At 44.7% G+C, this 17,163-nt stretch overlaps 1 long non-coding RNA gene across 35 annotated transcripts in view; it reads left to right on the forward strand.

Annotated features, from left to right (window-relative positions):
* LOC309871246 overlaps positions 1–17,163 on the forward strand; it is a 110,477-nt gene that overhangs the window by 63,025 nt on the left and 30,289 nt on the right. For all 35 annotated transcript variants that reach the window (XR_014315112.1, XR_014315113.1, XR_014315123.1 and 32 more), the window contains one exon: positions 11,516–11,655. This is a non-coding gene — a long non-coding RNA (uncharacterized lncRNA). The remainder of the gene's footprint in view (positions 1–11,515; positions 11,656–17,163) is intronic.

Genomic DNA, 17,163 nt, shown 5'->3' on the forward strand with positions numbered 1-17,163 from the left:
GGATTATAGGCATAATTTCACTAGGTAGGTGGAGGGTATGGGCACTCTTCCTTAGGGCCTTTCAAATCCTAATGCCAACCTGGACTAGGAAGTGCCTGTGACTCAACCTTGGGTGTGGTCAGTGTCACTGCAGCATCAGTTTTCTGTTATCTGACAGGCTGGCTTCTCCAGACCCAGATAGTTAGCAGAAGTTGTCCATCTTCTGAGTATCTGTCCTCTACATCCCTGAGGCTTTGAGCAAGATTAGGAGTCCACAGAAGCACCTGCCTTCGGGTCAGTCAGAGGCTAAATCATTGCAAGGTCCACAAGGAACCTTTTCTGTCTGAACTCAACTTTCTGTTGTGGCCTCCTTCCCACTCCTACCCGCCCATGACCTTACAGTTTGACCACAGCAATGTTACATACACCGGTCATCCCCCTCCTGAAGGAGATCACCTTTTCTATCATTATTATAATATTTAATGGATTTCCACTCCCAACATATACACACACACACACACACACACACACACACACACTCTGTAGTGGTGGTGCTTGTTGTGGTGTCTGTTGCTTGTGAGAATGCTCGTAGTCACAAACTGGTATAGACAGAGTAACACATTTTAACAGATTTAACTTTTATTCATCCAGTTGACAAAGACACAGTAGTGCTTCTATGTGTTGGACATTCATTTGGGCCACAGAAGTGTAAGGTATAAAGGATAGATCTCTTGCATTAACTCCCACTACCAGGACTCAGAGCTAGGCAACTACTTCCCTTTACTACACACACCATCACACTCCTTGGACCCCCTTCTTTATCCCATTCCAATATCAGACCGAGAAATGAGTTTGGGGACGGGGCGCCTGGTTGGCTCAGTAGGCTGGGCGTCTGTGTTTGGCTTGGGTCATGATCCCAGGGTCCCAGGATGGAGCCCCATGTCAGGCTCTCTGCTTTCTGCTTGGTGGGGAGCCTGCTTCTCCCTCTCCCTCTGCCTGCTGCTCCCCCTGCTTGTGTACTCTTCCTCTCTCTGTGTCAAATAAAAAATAAAGTCTTTAAAATAAATAAAAAAAAAAAAAAGAAAGAAATGAGTTTGGGGCATGGACCAAGACAGGAGAGGGTTAGGCTTCAGGCTTCCACATTATTTGTTGCAATTCCTGTGGCCAGAAGTACTGGGTGGTGGGCATGGGAAGAGGGCTGGATGTGGGGAGAGGTGGTATAGCACCTGAAATGACTCTAGGAACTCCTGGAGCTCCTGTGTCTTCCAGCAGAAGTCTGGGAGAGGACGTTGGGAGAGGGAGTAAGAGGAGGAGTGAGGAAGGGAGGGAAGGAACAATCAGGTAAGGGAAGAGGGGATTGTAGGCAGACCCTTTGGGCTGGGCAGAGCCAGATTAACAGGGACATCTCAGAGCTCACCTAGGACAGACAGGGCAGGTGAAATCTCTTATTTAAGGTGCCAAATCTTGTGGAAGCGAGCAGGGATGTCTTGGCAGCCTGGTATCTAGCCTGGTGATCCGACTTCAGGCCAACCAGGGCTGCCAAACAAGGGGCGGTACTAGCACCTGCTCTGTCTCTCAGCACCCTCGTCCATCCAGATAGACCGTTCCAAAGACCCATCTCTTGTGTTACAAAAGGCAACCAGTTCACTAGCACTTACTTCCCTGAGGGGTTTGCATTTGAGAGACCCCAGAATATTACTTCTACTACTGCTGTATAAATTTTACTATAACTGTTACTTTTCCTCTAGGCAAGTAATTTGGTAATTTAAAATTTTATCAAGGGGCCCCTGGGTGGCTCAGTCAGTTAAGCATCCGCCTTTGGTTCAGGTCATGATCCCGGCATCCTGGGATGGAGCCCTGCATTGAGCTCTCTGCTCAGCTTGGAGCCTGCTTCTTCCTCTCTCTCTGCCCCACCCTCTCTCATGCTCTCTCTCTCAGATTTTAAGATAAAATCTTAAATTTTTTTTTTTCTCGGGGCACCTGGGTGGCTTAGTGGGTTAAAGCCTCTGCCTTCAGTTCAGGTCATGGTCCCAGGGCCCTGGGATAAAGCCCCGAGTCGGGCTCTCTGCTCAGTGGGGAGCCTGCTTCCCCCTTTCTCTCTGCCTGCTTCTCTGCCTACTTGTGATCTCTGTCTGTAAAGTAAATAAATAAAATCTTAAAACATTTTTTTCTCAGGGGCGCCTGGGTGGCTCAGTGGGTTAAGCCGCTGCCTTCGGCTCAGGTCATGATCTCAGGGTCCTGGGATCGAGTCCCGCATCGGGCTCTCTGCTCAGCAGGGAGCCTGCTTCCCTCTCTCTCTCTCTCTGCCTGCCTATCCGACTACTTGTGATTTCTCTCTGTCAAATAAATAAATAAATAAATCTTTAAAAAAAAAAATTTTTTTTTCTCAAAATTTAAAAATTATTCACATAAAATTTCCGTTGTCTTGTTTTTATATCTCTACTGTATCTTCCCTTTTTCATTCCCAAAGTTGCATACTTAATGCTTCATGCTTTTTTCATTAGTTTTGTTGGAGTTCTGTTTTGTAAGCACCAGCTTTTATGTTATATCTATTGTTTGTTTATTTGCCTTTTATTTCATTAACTTTTCCTTCTTAATAATATTTTTTTAAGATTTATTTATTTGACAGACAGAGAGCACAAGTAGGCAGAGAGGCAGGCGGGGGGTAGGGGAAGCAGGCTCCCTGCTGAGCGGAGAGCCCGATGTGGGGCTCGATCCCAGGACTCTGAGATCATGACTTGAGCCGAAGGCAGAGGCTTTCACCCACTGAGCCACCCGGGCGCCCCTTTTAATCATTTCTTTTAAGGTTTATTTATTTGTTTTGGGGGGGTACAAAATGGGGGGAGGGGCAAGGGAGAGAGAATGCCAACACAGGGCTTGAGTTGGACACTTAACTGACTGAGCCACCCAGGCACCCCTCTTCTTAACCATTTTAAAACCAGTTTTATAATTGAAAAGCAATACAGGGGCACCTGGGTGGCTCAGTGGGTTAAGCGTCTGCGTTCAGCTCAGTTCATGGTCCCAGGGTCCTGTGATAGAGTCCCATGTTGGGCTCTCTGCTCAGCAGAGACCCTGTTTCTCCCTCTTCCTCTGCCTGCCCTCCCCCTGCTTGTGCTCTCTCTCCCTTGCTCTGTCAAATAAATAAAATCTTAAAAAAAGAAAAAAGCAATACAAAGGGTCACTTTTTCTTACAAACTATTATAAAAAGATCAGTTACCCAAAAGAAGAGAGTATTAAAAAAAAGAACTATATATGGCTTATAAACATAGTAAGAGAAGACCTTACAAGTAAAATAATGCATCTGTAATAATGGGCCTCTAGGATTGAGTGGGAAAAAGAGGCATTTTAGAGCTAGTGCTCAGTGGAGGGAACCCTGGAAAGTAACCCAGTGCTCCTGCCCACCTCCCCCCCATCTTTATTTAAGATTGGTATCAGGGAAGACACAGACCTCTGTTTCCTTCTCTGTAAATAGTGACTAATACAGAATGGCCCCACCTGCCTTACTTACTTCATTGGCTGTTGTATCTGATCAGATACTGAATGTGAAGGTGATGAGACCTGAACTCCCACTGAGCCCTCTGCTCCCCGTCTGTTCTCCCACAATTAGCAGAGTATGAAGGGTTTACAGAGGAACCCAGCCTTCCTTGGCAGGGTTAGTTACCAGGCCGTGGCTCTTAAGGGAACATTATTTTGAAGGGAAGGAAGGGTCTTATTCTCTGTTTAGCTCACTGTGCCTGTTGTCTCATCTCTTCTTCAGCTAAGTTTTATTTTTGATTTTGTATTATAATTCTGTATTTTACAGAGAAGTACGTGGAAGGGGTGGGTGTGCTAAAAATGAGCTCCAAGAACTGGGAGGCAGTAAGGGGGGCTCAGTATTAGTGGTTCCCAAACGTTTTGGTCTCAGGACCCTTTTACACTCTTAAAAATTATGGAGAACTTCAAACATCTTTATTTATGTGGGCTGTGGCTGTAGATATTTACCATAATACCAATATGGAAAAGAATATTAGAGAAAGACTTTAAAAGTATTTATTAATTATGTAAAAATAACAATAATAAATCCTTTACATGTAAGATACTTTTTATAAAAATATGTTATCTAAAATGAAAAAATTCAGAGAGTTATTATTTTACAGTTTTGCAACTGTCTTTAATGACTGGCTAAACAGAAGACATTCAGATTCTTGTATCTCCTTTGCCAGTCTATCATATGTTGCTTTGGTTGAAGTAGGTGAATACAAACCCACTTCATACAGATTTGTAGTTGAAAAAAGTAGGAGTATTTTTAATAGGCTTTTCAGATAATTATGGATATCTTCTTTGATGTTTCACCAAAACTAGACAAATGGTATTTTCTGATAGGTAGTTGCAGTGTGAGATCTGAAACCGTATCAGTGTATTTCTCATCCTCAGTTATATTCTAATCCATTGATCTGTTTATACTTTGAATGGTTCTTTAGCTCATGGTTGAGACATCATGCATTGGTCATTTGGAAAATAATGGCTTGGTGATTGCAGATTTTCCCAATGTAGACACATTTCGATCCATAGTATTACATTCCTTAATATTACTGCTGATGTCATCAGCAAAGTCTTTAAGTACCAGGAAGCTGTGAAGTTCATGGTGTGGAGACAAGTTTTCTGAAATTCTAATTTTCACTTGCCAGATCGAATTTTATCTTTCGCAAAACATACTATCAGTTTTCCTTGATGTGACAAGCTCACTTCATTGATTTTTAAGAAAATGACTGTGAAATGCGCATGTCTGAGTAATCATAGTTTGTCAGTTGTTCTTTCCTTTTTTGGAAGGGGGTGAGGGTTAGTAATTTTTATAATAAAAATGTTTCATGGAAAAAGGAGGTGGTTCATTTCTCAATGCAAACAATCACATGAATTTATCTAGTACTTTGGTATATAGCAGAAGTGCTTTATGTACAGACTATTAACAAGATGTACTCATGGATTTTTTTTTTTAAGATTTATTTATTTATTTGACACAGAGAGAGATGGTAAGTAGTCAGAGAGGCAGGCAGAGAGAGAGGGGGAAGCAGGCTCCCTGCAGGGAGCCTGATGTGGGGTTTGATCCCAGGACTTTGAGATCATGACCTGAGCCAAAGGCAGAGGCTTAACCCACTGAGCCACCCAGGCGCCCCTTGTTTTATTTTTTTAAGATTTTATTTTTAAGTAATCTCTTCACCCAACGTGGGGCTCAGTCTCATAACCCTGAGATCACAAGTCACAGGCTAGCCAGGAACCCCAAGAGTCATGTTAAAAAATCAGTAATTATTGTTCTATCATGGCATTCTTGTGTGAAGCTAGCTTTTTTGTTAAACCAAAGTGCCTGGGGTGAAGAATATGATTTCGGTTATTTGTGTTAAGTCCCCAGAAATTTTACACCACTTTTGCTTTTGTATTATCAGTTCAAATGTCAACTGAGTACTGCAAAAAAGTCTTAGTATTATTATAAATATGGTCTTTACCTCTTGGGCCGCACTGGAAGGGCCTTTGGGACTCCCAGGACTCCAGGGATCATAATTTGAGAGGCACCAAGGTGTGTGATCGTGGGCAATAATAGTTTGTGGCTTGGAGCACCTTGGTATCCCTAGACCTCAGTTTTCTCAGCTGTTAAGGGGAGCCAGGGTTCTACACACACAGACTGTGTTTACTAGTTCTTGAAGCCACTTCTCGCTTAGGATGCTGCTCTCTTCCTTCCTTTCTTATGTCTTCTTTCCCCTCCGTATCTCCCCACCCCAAGCCTACCTCTTAGAGGTGGGGATCTTCCTTGTTGTTTTCCCTCCTCTTTTCCTCCCTGGGCTATCTTATCCCCTCCTTGATCTTAAGCCATCACCTGTAGGCTGACAACTCCCAAATCTCTATTTTCAGTGCAGATGTCTGTCCTGGGATCCAGCGCTGTGATTCTAGCTGCCCTTGGGACCTCTTCACCTGTATGCCCTGCAGGCATGTCAAAGTCAACAGGTCTAAACTGATTTCATCATCTTCCCCAACACATTGCCTCCTCGTCCAGAATAGCCAGTCTCGGTTAATCTGTCATCTACCCACTGCTTAAGCCAGAAGCCCAGGAGCCCTCCTCTCCTTATCTGATCCCCTCACTTCCCTCATCTAATCACCCAAGCCTATCAGTACTGCCTCCTAAAGATTTTCTCAATCTTTTTCTGCTCTCCAGTTCTACCACCAGTGCCTCAGGTCAGGCCCTCATCACTCCTTAACCAAACTATAGCTTGAACCTTCTCCCTGGGCCCCCTCATCTCCCCTTTCCAATTTCCAATCTGCAACTCTGGCTGGAAACCACAAGATCATCTTCTCACACTTATCTTCTTCTTGTTGTTTTATTTCCTATTAAATACATTTCCTATTAAATTTCCTAAATAAATTTATTTCCTAATAAATTTCCTATTAAATAAATACATATTGAATACTTATCATGCCAGGCCCTGTGTGGGGTGCTGGGGATAGAACATAGAGCACAACAGGCGTAGTCCTTGGCATTCAGCACTCGCAGTGTATGAGGGGACAGAAGAAAGTACAGGGCACAGGTAATCAAGACACAACGTGATGGGGAAGGAGGAGAGGGCAGTGCTTGCGAGCCTCTAGAAGCCTGAGCTGAGGGCTAGCTGAGCCCGAAAGGTGGTGAGGGAACACTTCCTGGAGGAAGCAACACTCTGAGACTACACACTCGGTGAGAGTTAGCTAGGAGTGGTGGGAGTGTGGTGGTGAAAAATTTGCCTGGTAATTTGTTCATCTCATTTCCCTGCATAAAAGCCCTCTTCTGAGCTTCACCATTGCCAGCAGAATAAAGTTCAAATTCCTTATCAAGGAACCCAATCTGCGTGGCCTCACTGACCACTCCCCTGTATTGAGTCTGTGGTACTCTAAGTTCCCCCAGCCTCTGGCTAGCTCCGGCACAGCTCCAGGCCTTTGCACGTGCAGTTCCTCATGCCCTCCACCCTTCCCACCCACTCTGAATTACCGATGTCAGTTGACTCAGGAGACCTTCCATGACCCCTCCCATGTAGACTTTGTGGCTCCCTCTTCTGTGCTCCCCACCTGTGCACACACCTGCACACCTGTGCACTTGTCACATCATTAGAGCTCATCCACGTGTATCTCTGACTCTTGCTCCTACCTGTCAGTGCAGAATTCCAGTCTTGCCTACCTCCCACACCCTCGCCCTGTGAGCATTTTGGGCGTCCCCAGGGTGTGTGTCTCCCCGGAGCTGTTGGATAAGGTTAGACAGCTACACCCTCCCACTCCCAGCTATCTTTTTCCCCCTCCTCCACTCGGCAACCTCCCTTTGCCCCTGTCACACCCCATGGAGCTATCAGTTCTGCTGGACATTGCCACACCCATTAGACGCCCTGCGCCTGCTGGGAGCCACTGACACTCCTGCTGGCACGAGGTCAGCTGGCTCCACTGCAGGAGTGGGGCTGGGAGGCTGCTGGCACCTCCAGTGCTTCACAGATCCTTGAGGTTTGGTCCCACGGATATGTGTACGTCACAACTACTACGACTTCAGCTCAGAATTACTTCCCCCTTTCCACTGAGCAAAGCTTTGGCCCTGGTTCAGTTCACTGTGCTTGTCTCCTTCCCTTAGGAATAGTTCTTTCCTAACAAGTCTTGCAACCCTTCATGCACATATACTCTGCAAGGTTCTGCCCTTGGGTGGGCTAAATAGGTGTGACCTGCATCACCCTTCAGCTCTAGCCTAGAGGGAAAAACGTATGTGTATTTATATATTTAAAATAGTAGATGATATAAGTGATACTGAATAGAGCTTCATCATGAAAAAATAAAAGCAGGGCACCTGGGTGGCTCAGTGGGTTGACGCCTTCGGCTCTGGTCATGATCTCAGGGCCCTGCGATTGAACCCCTCGTCGGGCTCTCCGCTTAGTGGGGAGCCTGCCCCCCCGCCTCTCTGCTTATTTGTGATCTCTGTCAAATAAATAAATAAAATCTTTCTTTAAAAAGCAGTTTAGAAATACATAAAGTAAAAAGGTAAAGCCCCCCTTCTAGCCCTTCCCCTAGCCTAAAAGCTTACCCTACTGGTAGACACTGTTAATTCTTTGGTGGGAATGTTCAGACTTTTTGCTCCATATTTATACATATATTTGGCTGGCATAATATTGGAGAAATCTCTTTATTCTTGGATTTTCCCCTTTCCCACTCTCACATTCCTGGAGCTCATTTCCTCCTGAGCTAGCTCCCCAGATTAGAAAATAGAATCAAGTTTCAGGTGTCTCTGGCTTTTGTGTGCCAAAAACTTAGGCACTTATGAGAACTTTAGGGTTTGTGGATTAGCTCATTGAAGGAAAAGGATTCTCTTGCACAGACTCAATACCTTGACTAGAAATGAGAAAGAAGGATTTCACCGGGAGTGGAAAGAACCCCCAGTTCTTTGCAGACCTCTCTTCCCCAGACTGGCTCAGGGCAGGAGAGACAGGGCGGAAAGATCTGTGGTCTCCAGAGTCCCACCTGCTTTCTAGCAGATCACCTGGGCAGGCAGGAGTAAGATCCCAGAGAGGGGTGACCACCAAGCTGTAGGGACACAGTCAGCCTGGTCTAAGATTCTTGGATGCCCATGGGTGGCAGAGAGCAGCAGAGGCTATTAGAGTGGCTTCAGCCAGCTTCACAGCCACCTCCTCTGCTCCATGCCTGGCATTTCTCAGTATTCAGTTCAGGAAAACTCAGATACACCTATAGTTGAGTTTCCTGTTGGCACGATAGGAGCTTACCATAAACATTTGAGTTGAGTTATAGAAACTAAAGTTTGGTGTCCTTCACACTTGAATTTGTGAACTGAGATTCATTCCTATGGCTTGTGCTATTAAAAAAAAAATTGCAATGTATCTTAAAAATGTTTCTCCATCAGTAGATACAAATTTATCTTGTTCTTTTTAAAAAAACAATATCCGAGATGCCTGGGTGGCTCAGTCAGTTAGTGTCTGCCTTCAGCTCAGGTCATCATCCCAGGGTTCTGGGATTCCAGCATCCAGCCCAGCTTCAGGCTCCTTGCTCAGCAGGGAGCCTGCTTCTCTCCCTGCCTGCCGCTGCCCCTGCTTGTGCTTTCTCTGTCTGACAAATGAATACATAAAATCTTAAAAAACAGTAAAAAACTATTATTTTCAAAAACATACATGCTCATAGTAGAAAATTTTAACAGTACCAAAGGAGAAAGCAAAAGTTCTCCAGTCCTCTGTTCCTACTCTCTAGATAGAACTATTGCTAACGGTTTTTCCTTCTCCTCCTCCTCCTCCTTCTTTTTTCAGATTCTATTTATTTATTTATTTATTTATTTATTTTTTAAAAGATTTTTTATTTTATTTATTTGACAGAGAGACATCACAAGTAGGCAGAGAGACAGGCAGAGAGAGAGAGAGGAGGAAGCAGGCTCCCCGCCGAGCAGAGAGCCCGATGTGGGACTCGATCTCAGGACCCCGAGATCATGACCTGAGCTGAAGGCAGCAGCTCAACCCACTGAGCCACCCAGGCGCCCTTCAGATTCTATTTATTTGACAGAGAGAGCACAAGCTAGGGGAGTGGCAGGCAGAAGGAGAAGGAGAAGCAGGTTCCCCACTAAGCAAGGAGCCTGATATGGTGCTCAATCCCAGGACCCTGGGATTATGACCTGAGCCGAAGGCAGGTCTGAATCCTCTATGGCCTTCTCCCTTCTGGGCTCTTCAGGGCTCTCGTGAGGCCTCTCAAGGCCACAGACACAAGCTGCCAGAGAAGTCAGCTCCTGGACTCCCTTTCTGTCTACACCCTCTTAGTCTCTCAGGGGTGAGGGTAACTTCCGACTAGAGTTTCCCATTCCCAGTTTCCCATTCCATCTGCCTGGAAAGAAAATGGCAGCCACCTACAGAAATAGAATTGGCTGCTCTGTACTTCCCCACCTGCAGCTCCTACATCAAGCCACAAGGGGCCCCATTGTGGGACCTTTAGTCCTGGATCCATACCAGACCTGGAGTGTGTGGCATAGCTTCTCCATAGCAGTGGCTTTTTTTTTTTTTTTTTTTTTTAAGATTTAATTAATTTATTTGAGAGAGCGACAGAGCACAGCAGGGGGAGGGCTGGACAGAGAGGGAGAAGCTGATTTCCTGCTGAGCAGGGAGGCCAGTGTGGGGCTCAATCCCAGGACTCCTGAGATCATGACCTGAGCCAAAGGCAGCCACCCAACCAACTGAGCCACCAGACGCTTACCCCCTACCTTTTTATTTTTTATTTTATTTTATTTTATTTTTAAAAAATATTTTATTTATTTATTTGACAGAGATCACAGGTAGGCAGAGAGGCAAGCAGAGAGAGAGGAGGAAGCAGGCTCCCTGCTAAGCAGCGGCTTAACCCACTGAGCCACCCAGGCGCCCCCACCACTACCTTTTTATTTTTTTTTTTATTATTATTATTTTTTAAAGATTTTATTTATTTATTTGACAGAGAGAAATCACAAGCAGGCAGAGAGGCAGGCAGAGAGAGAGAGAGAGGAGGAAGCAGGCTCCCTGCTGAGCAGAGAGCCCGATGCGGGACTCGATCCCAGGACCCTGGGATCATGACCTGAGCCGAAGGCAGAGGCTTCAACCCACTGAGCCACCCAGGCGCCCCCCCCCACCACTACCTTTTTTTTTTTTTTTTTAAAGATTTTAAAATTTATTTATTTGACAGACAGATCACAAGTAGGCAGAGAGGCAGGCAAAGAGAGAGAGAGGAGGAAGCAGGCTCTCTGCGGAGCAGAGAGCCCAATGTGGGGCTCGATCCCAGGACCCTGGGATCATGACCTGAGCTGAAGGAAGCGGCTTAACCCACTGAGCCACCCAGGCGCCCCCACCACTACCTTTTTAAAAGTAAATTCTATACCTAACGTGGGGCTTGAACTCATGACCCCGAGATCAAGAGTCACGTGCTTTAGGGGCACCTGGGTGGCTCAGTAGGTTAAGCATCTGACTCTTGATTTTGGCCCAGGTCATGATTTCAGAGTTGCAAGATTGAGCCCTGCATCAGACTCCGTCCGTGCTGGGCATGGAGCCTGCTTAAGATTCTTTCTCTCCCTTTTCCTGTCCCCTCTAAAAAAGAAGAGCCGGTGCTCTATTGAGTCTGCTGGGTGCCCCTGTGACAGTGGCTTTTATAGGACTGTATCAGTGGTCTGAAAGGGGGCAATTTTGTCCCAATACCACTAGCAGGGGACATTTAGCAATGTTTGGAGCTATTTTTGGTTATCACAAATTGGTATGTGGGAGGGTTAGCGGGGTACTACTGGCATACAGTGGGTAGAGAGAGGCCAGGGCTACTGCTAAACATCCTTCAGTGTGCAGAACAGCTGCTCACAAGGAAGAGTTACCAGCCCAAAATGTTACTAGTGTTGAGGCTGAGAAACCATTGGCTACAGAGGCTAGACAGTTCCCAACATGACTGTCACCATGTAGCTCCTCCTTCTGTTAACAGTGCCAAGCACGTTTATGTCTTGTTCTCTTGTAGCTTGCAACTGTTCTAAGTGCTTTATCTTCATTAACTCATTTAATCCTTACAGGTCTGTGAGGCAGGTTCCACTATTATCATCTCATCTTACAGATGGGGAAGCCGAGTCATGGAGCTGTAAAGTACCTAGTCCAAGGTTCCCATGGTGGCAGTCTAGGCTCAGTCTCCAGATACCCTCTGTACATGCTCATGGTAGGCACAGCAGGACCTCCCTGCCTTCTTTGCTACTTCTAGAACCTTGGGAGCACCGGGGATTGTTCATAGCTATATAAGGAGGGAAAACAAGCAGGACTGGTCTTTACTCCCAGATTCTGACTCTCCCATTTCTGATGGCTTTTGTATTTTTTTTCCTTCACTCACCAAAGTGAGTACTGATTACAGAGATTATGGACAACCATGAAAATTAACTTAGTGGATTTGCATAAAAAATCCTACGTCCTTCCTACAGTGGTCTCCTAGGGCTCTTTCATTCTATAGGCTGAACTGCTTGGGTGGCAGATTCGCTTAAATATGAGAGCAGACCTGATCACACAGGAGGACAAGGAGGAGCTGGTGAGTCAAGCTTGGGACACCAGGGACATAGGACTACTCTGATTAGGCCCATAGTTTTGATGAAGGGGCTGCTCTTCCAAAGGAGGCCTCCAGTAGCCAAGATGGGAAGCTGTAAATGGGGGGAGGGTGGCGGAAGAAGTGGGAGGGGATCTGTTGGATCAAAGCCAGAGGAAATACTCATTGGTTAGTTAATTATAGGATGCCATAGGATTGGCTTTGCCTCTGGGTGTGGGGGCAGTAACCTGTGCTTTAAACAAACAGCCTTGTCACTCAACAATAATGAGCAGCAACAATAAGCATCTTCAATGGGACGAAATTGACAGGTGGCCCACAACATGCAGCCTCAAGCCTGGCCTGCAGCTGAGCTTGAATGCCACACCTGTGGAGCCAACCAGTCTGTGCTCAGGCAGCCCACAGGGTCACAGGCACAGAGGTGACATGGTCTTTCTTGGGCCATTTGCCAAGAACCTGTAGGCACTGTGAGACCCTTACCCATGGTCTAGAGAATTGAAGAGACAAGATTAAGTTTGAAAAGTTAAACAGAAGCATAAGAAATACCACATATATCATGTGTAAGGCATGTAGATGTTCAGAGTCAAATGGGAATTCTGGACAGGGACTCCCTCCAGGCAGATGGTAGGGAAGGAGGTCTATATCACACCACCATGGTTCTTTTAAAAGTGGGAAACACAAAGAACAAAGAAGGAAGTAAGTCATACTATTAATACTAGTCAGTGGTATGTGTTATTATTTTGATTACATGCCTAAAGATCTTTTACCTGTGCACATATGTGGATGTGTACACACATGTATTTTGTTACATAACTGGGTTTGTCTCATACATATGGTTCCATGACTTGCTTTTTGTATTTAGCAATACATTGTAAACAGTTTTCCTTGACAATAAACACACTTCTTACGGCTCTGTAGATTTCACTGTATATCTACCATGATTTAACTAATCCCTTATTATTGCCCCTTGGGTTACTAACAGTAAGGCTTCTATAAAATCTGACTTTGTGTACATCCTTATTTTTATTCTTAGAATACAGTCTTGAAGTACAATTGGTAGATCAAAAAATATGCACACTTTCAATGGGTTCATTTTATATTGCCCAGTTGCCTTCCAGAGAGGACAGATCAACTTAGGCGCTTACCCCCAGTCTTATGAGAGCATCTCTTTGCCTGCAGCTTTCCCAATATTAGGGAATACTACTTTTTTATTTTTAAGATTTTATTTATTTATTTGACAGAGAGAGAAAGACAGCGAGAGGGAACACAAGGAGTGGGAGTGGGAAAGGGAGAAGCAGACTCCCCACTGAGCAGGGAGCCTGACACAGGGCTTGATCCTAGGACTTTAGGATCATGGCCTGAGCCGAAGGCAGACGTTTAATGACTGAGCCAGCCAGGTGCCCCTACCTTTTTTTTAATTGCAAATTTGATAAGTAAAAATAGTAATTTATTTTTGCTGCCTTATTTTGCTTTTCTTTTTAAAAAATTATTATTTTGGGACGCCTGGGTGGCTCAGTTGGTTGGGCAGCTGCCTTCGGCTCAGGTCATGATCCCAGCGTCCTGGGATCGAGTCCCACATCGGGCTCCTTGCTCAGCAGGGAGCCCGCTTCTCCCTCTGCCTCTGTCTGCCATTCTGTCTGCCTGTGCTCGCTCTCTCCCTCTCTCTCTGATAAATAAATAAAATCTTTAAAAAAAAAAATTATTATTTTATTAGTGGGACTCTTTTTTTTTTTTTTTAAAGATTTTTATCTATTTATTTGACAGAGAGAAATTACAAGTACACTGAGAGGCAGGCAGAGAGAGAGAGAAGGAAGCAGGCTCCCTGCTGAGCAGAGAGCCCGATGCGGGACTCGATCCCAGGACCCTGAGATTATGACCTGAGCCGAAGGCAGCGGCTTAACCCACTGAGCCACCCAGGCGCCCCGGGACCCTTTTTTTTTTACAGGCCAATTAGTCATTGGTAATTCTCTCTTGAAGGATTGATTATGTGCTTTATTTAGTTTTCTATTGGTATATATTTTTTTCATTTCATTTGTGTGGTGTTTTATTATTATTCAGTGTGGCTTATTCTTTTTTTGTCTTTTTTTTTAATTTAAAGATTTTATTTATTTATTTGACAGAGAGAGATCACAAGTAGGCAGAGAGGCAGGCAGAGAGAGAGAGAGGAGGAAGCAGGCTCCCTGCTGAGCAGAGAGCCCAATTCGGGACTCGATCCCAGGACCCTGAGATCATGACCTGAGCCGAAGGCAGCAGCTTAACCCACTGAGCCACCCAGGCGCCCCTGTCTTTTTGATTTAAAGGAGAACTTGATATATATTCAAGATATTAACTCTTAGACTTTCTTATATAACAACCATTTATCCTAGATTGTCATTTGCATATTTAAGAATTTATTAACCTAAAATGTCTATGCAGTCAAGGTGGTCTTTATAGACTTTCCAAGCCATTGGACTGGAGGTGGCTGTGACTAGAAGTAGAGAGGCCCATGGCAGTCCTTGAGCTGGTAACAGGGTGGTAGGATGAGGCCTTCAGTTGGGGCCAGGCTGGTGAGGATTAAGCTGCACAGGTTCAGGGCAGAATGAGAGGTGGCTAAGAAATGGTAACCTTGGGAGGGGGGAATGAGGAGGGAGCAGGAAGAGTCTGGGGTGATTCAAAGGTACTCATCTGGATGGCAGAGTAAGCCGGTAGAGGATGAGCCAGACTCAGAAATACATGGAAACGTCGGGGTGGGGAGCAGGGGTGGAGATTGTTATAATCCGTCTTGGGATTGTTGATGGAGGTTCCTGGTGGAGAGAACTCATTGGTATTTGGATCTCTAGGCAGAACCTATGCTTCTGTCTTTGTGTCAGGCTTAGAAAAAATTTTTTTTCTGCTGCAGAATTATATATTCATATCAATTCTCAATACTTAAATGGTTTCTTTTTAACAAGTTACATTTATAAGTAAAAAAGGAAAAAAATTACATTTAATTCTTAACCTATATGGAATTTGTAACATTTTGGTAAATTCTGAGAGTTGAGAGTTTAACTTCTTTTTCCTAGTCAGCAATGATTAAAATATCTATCCTTAGCTTCCTGATCTGAAATACTGACTACATCTTACAGTACATTTCCACACATACCTGGGTCTGCTCTAGGACTCTGGTCTGTTCCAGTGAATTGATCTGTTCATACACCAGTACCTTCTATTTTGATCACCTTTTCTTTAATATAGCTTAATAGATGCTAGTGTGAGGTATACATCATCACACTGTTTTTCTCAGAATTTTCTTTGTTCTTTTAAGGTAGACTTCAAAATCAGTGTGCTAAGTCCTCCTCCTTTGGCCTGCACAGTGGAGCTGGAAACATGGGTCATCCCAGTGGAGCCCTTTATATTCATAAGCAGCAAACATTCGGATTTGGAGCTGGATTTGATGGGGCTGGACTTTCTTCAGGATGCAGAAATCACCGGGCTCTTTAAGGAAGAAGCCCCTCCCTCCCATTGACCTCCATGTGGGACATTCCATAGTCTGACCCAAAGACAGCCCTATGGACCTTCAGAGCTCTTGTGTCTCTGCTGCTGTGGCTGCTGTATGCCTAGCCGTGTGCTCCCCGCTCTAGTCTCACCATCCTATACCGGGGTTTACCTGTCCATCTTGCGGGGGACCCTGCCTCCAGGCAGTGCCCTCTTCAATCCTGGTCTTCTCTAAGGGTTTCCTGTGGGTTAGCTCTGGGGATTTTTTATTAATCTGTTTTTAAATGTGTTATTCCAGAAAGAATTCTTCATAATCACCAGCATTGTAATGGCTTCTTCCTAATTTCTTCTGAGCATGCATGTTTTTACTTATTTCACATTTGCTTGGCCCTCGCTTTCCTCCTTCCTTCTCTCCCTCCCTCACTCCCCTTTTCCTTCCTCCCTTCCCTCCCTCCCTCCTTCTTTCTTTTCTTTCCTTTCCTTTTCTCCCCTTCCCTTCCCTTTTCTTCCTTCCTCCCTTCCTTCCTTCCTTGTCTTCCATCCTTCCCTCTTTCCTCCCTTTCTTTTCCTTCCTTCCCTTCCTTTCTTACTGCCCCTCCTTCCTCTTTTCTTTCCCTCCCTCTCTCCCTCTTTCTTCCTTTCCTTTCCTGCTTTCTTTCTCTCTCTCTCTTTCTTTCTCTTTCCTTCCTTCCTTTCTTCTTTTTCTCTTTCTTTTTAAGTGACTATTTCCTTTTTACTGAGGAGGAATGAACATACAAGAAAGCTACAAATCCTAAGCATACATCTCAGCGAATATTTGTAATGTGTATACTCTATAACTACCACCATGATCAAAATATTTCTTGTAGAGTTAAGAAGCTGCGGTGAGAGATTAGATGGAGAGGGAAATCATGAGTGTGTCCCTAAGCTCCTATCTTTAAAAAAATATATTTTTTATTTTTAAAGATTTTATTTATTTATTTGAGAGTGAGAGAAAACAGGAGCAGGGGGAGAAACAGGCTCCCCCCTTAAGCAGGAAGCCTGATGTGGGGCTTGAACCCAGGACCCCAAGATCATGACCTGAGCTGAAGGCAGACACTTAAGGGACTGAGCCACCCAGGTGCCTCTCCTTTTTTTTTTTTTTTTTTAAAGATTTATTTATTTATTTTAGAGAGCATGCAGGAGAAGGGGGGAGGGGAAGAGGGAGAGAGAGAATCTCAAGAAGACTCCCCACTGAGCGGGAGCTCAAGCCCTTTGATTACAACCCTGACATCATAACCTGAATAGAAATCAAGAGTCAGATGCTTAACTGACTCAGCTATCCAAGTACCCCTCCGCATCTTTTCCTAGAACTGTCTTTAAAGGGTATTAAGAAGGGAACCACACTTCAAGTCAGGTCTATACAGTGGTGTAGAGAGCAGAATGGTAAGAAGTGGTGGGTTATGTTCTGGTCCTACTCTCACTAGCCATGGGACTTCTGTGCCTCAGTTTCAGCACCTGTAAAATTGGAGTAGATGATAGCTCCTACTTCACAAGATTGTCATGAAGATTACACGAGGCGGTACATGTAAGTGCACAAAAAATGTTAATTGTTGTTTTTGTTGTTATTAATAATGAGGAGGAGGAGGAGGTGGCAGTGATTCCTTTTTTTTTTTTTTTTTTTTTTTTTTGGTGGCAGTGATTCTTAATGAAGGGTACACATCA

Source organism: Mustela nivalis (genome assembly GCF_964662115.1).
Source record: "Mustela nivalis genome assembly, chromosome: 8".
NCBI lineage: Eukaryota > Metazoa > Chordata > Mammalia > Carnivora > Mustelidae > Mustela > Mustela nivalis.